The following is a 6497-nucleotide window of genomic DNA, read 5'->3' as shown; positions in this document are numbered from 1 at the left end:
ACACTGTAAGGTAACACTTACCAACTAGCTTTAGGAAGAAGGGGTTCTCAAGCACATGTTCCCAATGTTTTACACTCAAGGTGGCTGCTTGTTAAGCCTACCTTTAAAGATTACCAGCTGTGGCCCTCCATCTCCATCCTTTTCTAGAACCAATAACAGTGAGGGACGTGGTCTTTTTAAGAACATAAAAAGAACGTTGATGGATCAGAGCAGTGGGCCATCCAACCCAACATCCTGTCTCACAGAATGGCCAACCAAGTACTCTGGAGGGCCAACAGCAGGGCTTAGAGGCTGAGGGTCAAAACACACGATACTCATGGGCAAGTGTTGGATCCTGCAATGATCCCTGGGAACTGTAGTTTAAAAAAACTATCTGCTCAACGTGATTCTCAGCTGGGGAGGGATGGAGGAGTTCCACACACACGCACACTCTTTCTCTCTTTCAAAAATCCTCAGAGAACTTGGGATGGGGGTGGGTGGGGGAATGATGTAACAAGACACAGGAAAAAAAACAGAGGTGTGTAACTGAGCAAGAGAGAAATTTGTCCCTCCCGGCAGGGGATCACAACTTGGATTCCCCCCACCTCCATCTCTGAGCTGAAGCAAAACCAGCGGACTGGATTTTTGAAAGAGAATCTCTTCAGCTGAACGGCTGTTCTTTGCAAGAAATTCCACTTCGCTTGGAGAGGGGGGTGGGGGTTAGACTACCATTCCCAGCAGAGATTGCGGGACCAATCAAGTGCTCTTCTCGTGAAGTTTGTCTCGTGTGTTCTGACCCTGAGACCTTCCCTTAACGTTGCCTCCTGGCATAGGTATTCGGAGGTTTGCTGCCCATGAATCCCTTAAATCCCAAGGCTAGTAGCCACTGATAGACCTGTCTTCCATGAATCTTTCTAATCCCTTTTTAAAGCTGTCTGTGCCTGTGGACATCACTACTGCCTCTGTGAATTTCATATTTAGATCACTCGTTGACTAAAGGAGTATTGCCTTTTGTCTGTTCTGAATCCACTCCCCATCAACATTATTGGATGCCCTCGAGTTGTAGTATTTTGGGAGAGGAAGAAAAAGTTGTCTCTGTCCACTCTCTCTACCCAATATATCATATATCTAACAGCTAAGTAGTCCCCAGATGTGGATGCTTAAATACGAGAACTGGGACAATTCAACTACAGATAGCCTGAGGGGTGGGCTTCCATGTTGTAAGCAGTCAGCCTGGCCTCCACCATCTTTAATAGCCATTTATTATGGCTACTTGTGATATTATATGTAACCAGGCCCCTGGATATAAAATGGCAGTTTGGATTGCAGCCAGGGGAATTCCAGCTAACAGTTGCTGAGTCCCACCCGGGAGACCCAGGCATGAATGGAATGCCACATAGGAATGCAGAGAGGTTCACAGTGATTGGATTTGCAGTCCCTCCAGCTCTGGGAGCAGTCCAGTGCAACAAAGGTCTCGCAGAGTCATCCCCACTTAACACATTCCTTTCCCTCCTCCCATGATGAAATCTCCTGTCCTTGATTGAGGAGCAAATCAAATGGCATTCATAAGTATTTATAATTCATTCCTGGGAAGTTACATTCCCCAACTAAAGTAATCAACTCAGCTCTAGTAGACTTCATTAACAAACTGCCCTTTTGTGCAGTGCCAGAACAAATTTTGCATTCTCTTTCACACGCCCCGGCAGCTACCAAGCAAGGTAATCAAATGTTTTGTTACTCCCAGGAACTGACTGTTGGAGCCTTTGTTCCAACTGCTAGGTTGGATCACCCACCTCAGGGCACGTTTTACCTTATAAGAGTAGTGCCCTGGCCCCATTCAAATTGTACATGCTTCCAGGCTGCTCCCTTAGGGTCTCTTCCCTAAGCCTCTCTATCTTGGTGCACACTTATTGGATCCGAAGTGCTGCGCCCCTGAGATTGCTCCAAGCCTCTTGCTCTCCTGGCTGAGAATGCTCGCTTTTGAAGCTCTCCCTCCGTGGACTTCCCTGCTCTCTGGATAGGTAATTATCACCTTGCAGTCCCTCAAATCTATTCCACCTTCACCACAGCTTTTCCTAGGCTGCTTTTGTGTTTGCATGCAATCTTGTATGTGTGTATGCATTTGTCCCTTGAATAAAATTACCCTTTAATTAAGAACACCAGCTTCGTGTGTGTGTATCCTTGGGAAAGGCCTCCATAAATTATTGTTGAGAAAGTTCCTGTAGTTACCGGCCTCTCACATAGCTGTCTTCCTTGCTTACTAATCCCCCCACTCTATTTACTCGCTAGGAGACCATTCCAGGTAACAATGTGGGGGCTGGGAACTTTTAAAGGGGTCAGCTGTGCTGGAGAAGGGACCAGCACTGCTATCTCCATTAAGGTGGGGGATGTAGTATTGGGTGGGCAGTGGGAAGACACCAGTGCAGCAAAGCTTAAGGACAGGGGCTGCTGCAAAGCTTGGGGTTGGCTGAGCTGGTGGGAAATGCCGCCACCACCTCTGTAGAGGCAGCAACCAGGGAGGTGGGTAGGCTGTGGAGGAGCTGCCATCACCACGCCAAAACTGGGGTTGAGTGTCCTGCAGGAGGCTGTAAGGGAGGCAAGGCTGGGATCAGCCAAGCTGGGAGGGGGAGGATTTCCCCCACAATTCTCAAGCTTCCCCCCTTGTAACTTTATAAACCTCTCTCATCTCCCCGTTTAGTCATCTCTTTTCTAAACTGAAAAGAGTTGTCAGACTCTTCAGCCGTTCCTCATAGGAAACACGCACCAATCCGCTTAATCATCTGGGCTGCCCTCTTCTGTACTTTTTCCGGCTTTCCAATGCCCTTTTTAGATACAGCTCACTTCAGATATTATCTGGTGAGCTGTGACTCATGAAAACTCATACTTTGCCCCAAATTTTGTTAGTCTTTTGGGTGCTACTGGACTTTAGCTCTTTTCTACTGCTACAAACAGACGAACACAGCTACCCATCTTGATCTTTTTAGATATAGTGACCAGAACTGTACCCAGTAATCCAAATGAGGCTGCACCACAGATTTATACAGATTGGCATTATAAAATCGGCTGTTTAGAGTATGCCTTTTTCATTTTTGCATGACACTAGGTTGACATTTTCATTGAGCTATACGCTATGACCCTCGAGGACTCTTTCCCTCTTAGTCTCAGCAAATTCAGACCCAACAGTTTTCAACAATGGCATTCCCAACTTTGGAGTGCCCTCCCACTGAAAGCTTATCAGGTGCTGCTGCTAATGTGTTCCTATAATAACAATAGAGTCCTGCCACTCTTAACCACTACACCAGACTGACTCCTAGTACTATGTAAAGCTCAATGCATTCCCTAGTCTTTCAAAATAAGTAGGATTGTGGGAGGGTGTATGTGTGTGTCTCAATTAGTGCTTATTTATGGTTTGATTCCGGCTATAAATTCTGCTGCTTGAATTGCTGGTTCTGCAATATTTTGATCATTTGCCATTTGTGATCTTTTTATACGAAGTACATCATTTGATAAGATCCTCTCTTTCTCCTGCTGTTCTATACATTTTCTCCATTGCACGATTGATGGTTTTATACTGCAGTTGTATCTTGTAGCACTTCAGTTGTTTGACCATGTTGTCTGCCACCTAGGAAACCAGCTTTCTGCCTAAGGCGCAAGATACAAAACGCTTAAAATAAACAAATACCACAGAACAACTGAAGGCATGGCAGCCTCCCACGCACCCAGTTCAGTGCTTTAGAACTAAATTGTTTTAGAGGAAGCCCTTAAGAAAGAGGCACCCCAAGATGATTCTTCACCTACACTGCTGCGTCTTTCCACCTCCCAAGACACACATACTACAAGGTCCAGGGATAGGGAAGAAAATCTGTGAGTCCAAGCACCCTGTGGATGATGGATATTGATGAGATGATAAACCAAAGGCCCGAGGCTTGTTTTGGAGCACACGAGAGCAAATGCAAACCTAAGGGGCAAAGGGATCAAAAGAAAACCAGCAAGGTTGAACTGGCCTGGTTGCAGAGGAACACAGCAAATGATAAGGTTTAAAGAGAACACCGATTCCTTCTTTCAAAAACTATGGTCCTTTTCAGACACCATGTCTGCATATACCTAATGTTTTGGGAGAGAACTGCTCCCATTATGCAAGGTCACCATTATGTCAACAGACACAGCCCACATATTTTGTGCATGCCATACTGCTTTGGTACATACAGCCCTTCCATTGGATTTTTAGGGTTCTGTTTGCACATACACATATTCAAAATACATGTGGTCTCCTGTTCAGACAATGAGGTAACTGCACATATTGGAAGGAGTGTATTCCTCAAACACCCCTAGCCCTTTTAAATGGAGATGCCACAGATTGAACCCGGGACCTTCTGCTTGCAAAGTGAAGGCTCTTCCACTGAGCCATGGCTTCTCCCCTAGAAGCATCAAGCCCCCTTTGCTCAGACCTTGTTGGGATGTTTTTGTGCCTATGTCCATACCACCCTGAACACGCCCGATCTCGTCTGATCTCGGAAGCTAAGCAGGGTTGGGCCTGGTTGGCACTTGGATGGGAGACCCCTTCTGGGAATACCGGGTGCTGTAGGAGATGTTTTTGCACATATTGGGAGGACAGCAGTTTGTGCAGTCTGGGGGTATCTGCCTCCCAGTATGTACAAAAACATCCCAAAGGGGCTTATAATCCATACATATTCTGAGCACAAGATTTCTGAGGCATCTTAAAATATTAAGATGAACTGACATTAGAGCAATAATTTACAGCCACTTGCAGTGGCTAGCAAAATAGTCCCAAAGTCAACAACATATCTCACCACCACGACCCCTCCAGCAAATCAAGCCCAACACAACATTCTGCTCAAAGACTTAGTGAGGAGACCTATGAATGCAAAGGTGAGACATGTGGCCTCCTGGAATGTCCTAAATTGGCATCTAAGTAAGACTTTGCTGTACAAAGCAAGGTGGAGCACAGGGGGCTTGTTGCTTCTGGAGGAGAGGCCATGGCTCAATGGAAGATACTTCGTTTTGCAAGCAGAAGGTCCTGGGTTCAATCTATGGCATCTCCATTTAAAAGGACTAGGGATGTGTACCTCAAAAGAGGGGGCAAGGGATATCATTTAGATTTGGGTACTGAGAAGGCCATAAGTACCAGTATGCTGGATATGCAGGTCCTCCCATAGCGGTTTTGTATTCTGATTTGGGGTTTTGTGGGGGGAAGGATGCCAAAATTATTTGGCCCCAACATTCTCTATGGGGGGATCATTCTGCAGAGGCTGAAGGGGCTGTTTTTCAAGCAAATGACACCAAAATTACAGCAGAGTAGGGAATGCCTGTCCATTCATCAAGTTTTAAGTAGATTGAGGGCCAAGCTACAAGTGACGAATGACACTTGAACGGCAATTGTATTTCTCCCTGTTCACTTGCCCTCCACTTGTGCTCCACGTGATCCACTTGCCGTTCAAGTGTCATTCGTCACTTGTAGCTTGGCCCTTAGTCACAGGATTCAGTTCTATTGGCCCATGAACAAGGTGTCCACTCCCCGGCCACTCTCCTTTTTTTCCTATGGGGGGAAAAAGTCCAAAGCTTTCTCCAGGGCAAAGAAGGCTTAGCCAAACACAGAGGAGCAACCCTACATGCCAAAACCATCCCAATGCAAAATGAACCAACAAAGCCCAATAGTGCCAACAACAAACCAAAGAATTCCAGCTGAACTGATGCCAAACCAGAGACTCCCAGCAGAACCAACTGAAGCCAGGGACACTGTAGCAAGCCCAACAGAACCACTGTCACTTACAGAAGCCAGGGACACTGTAGCAAGCCCAACAGAACCAGTGTCACTCACAGATGCCAGCAAATAAATAAACCGCCGTGAAAACAGGCTAATTAGAACCAACGTTTGAACAAAGCCGTTTATACAATATCTCCTACACAAGCCGACAATTATAACAATTTAAAGACACGTTAACAAAATAGTATAAAATAGTATAAAGTGTTCTATAGCCAATATTTACAATAGCCGTACACAAAGAATAATAAGGTCCATAATAATCTAAGATGGGTAGCTGTGTTAGTCTCTCTGTAGCAGTAGAAAAGAGCAAGAGTCCAGTAGCACCTATAAGACTAACAAAATTTGTGGTAGGGGATGAGTGTTCCTCCTGAGCCACAGCTCTCATCTTCAGATATCTGAAGAAGTGTGCTGTGGCTCATGAAAGCTCATACCCTACCATAAATTTTGTTAGTCTTGCAGATGCTACTGGACTCTTGCTCTTTTCTACTACACGTAACCTAAAGCACACAACTTGTGAATTCCAGCTTCAATATAAATTGCCTTCTATCTTGAACTTCTGTTGTTTAGAACTTCTGTTCAGTTTCTGTCCAGTTTGTTCATTTAACAGGTAGCCCTGGGTAATTCTTCATTTCAACTATAGGGCTTTATCAAAAGCACGATTCCTTTTAAGACAATATAGCTTATTCAAAGGCACAGCAATATCTGAAAAACATAAATGATTTACATTTACAAT

The 6497-nt window shown here is 45.2% G+C and overlaps 1 pseudogene; it reads left to right on the top strand.

Moving 5' to 3' along the window:
* Positions 1 to 4446: 4446 nt before the first annotated feature.
* On the top strand, positions 4447 to 4567 carry LOC129326840 (5S ribosomal RNA; annotated as a pseudogene).
* Positions 4568 to 6497: the final 1930 nt, after the last annotated feature.

The sequence above is a fragment of the Eublepharis macularius genome, chromosome 3 (assembly GCF_028583425.1).
Source record: "Eublepharis macularius isolate TG4126 chromosome 3, MPM_Emac_v1.0, whole genome shotgun sequence".
Classification (NCBI taxonomy): domain Eukaryota; kingdom Metazoa; phylum Chordata; class Lepidosauria; order Squamata; family Eublepharidae; genus Eublepharis; species Eublepharis macularius.
This window is presented reverse-complemented; position numbering and strand designations above follow the sequence as displayed.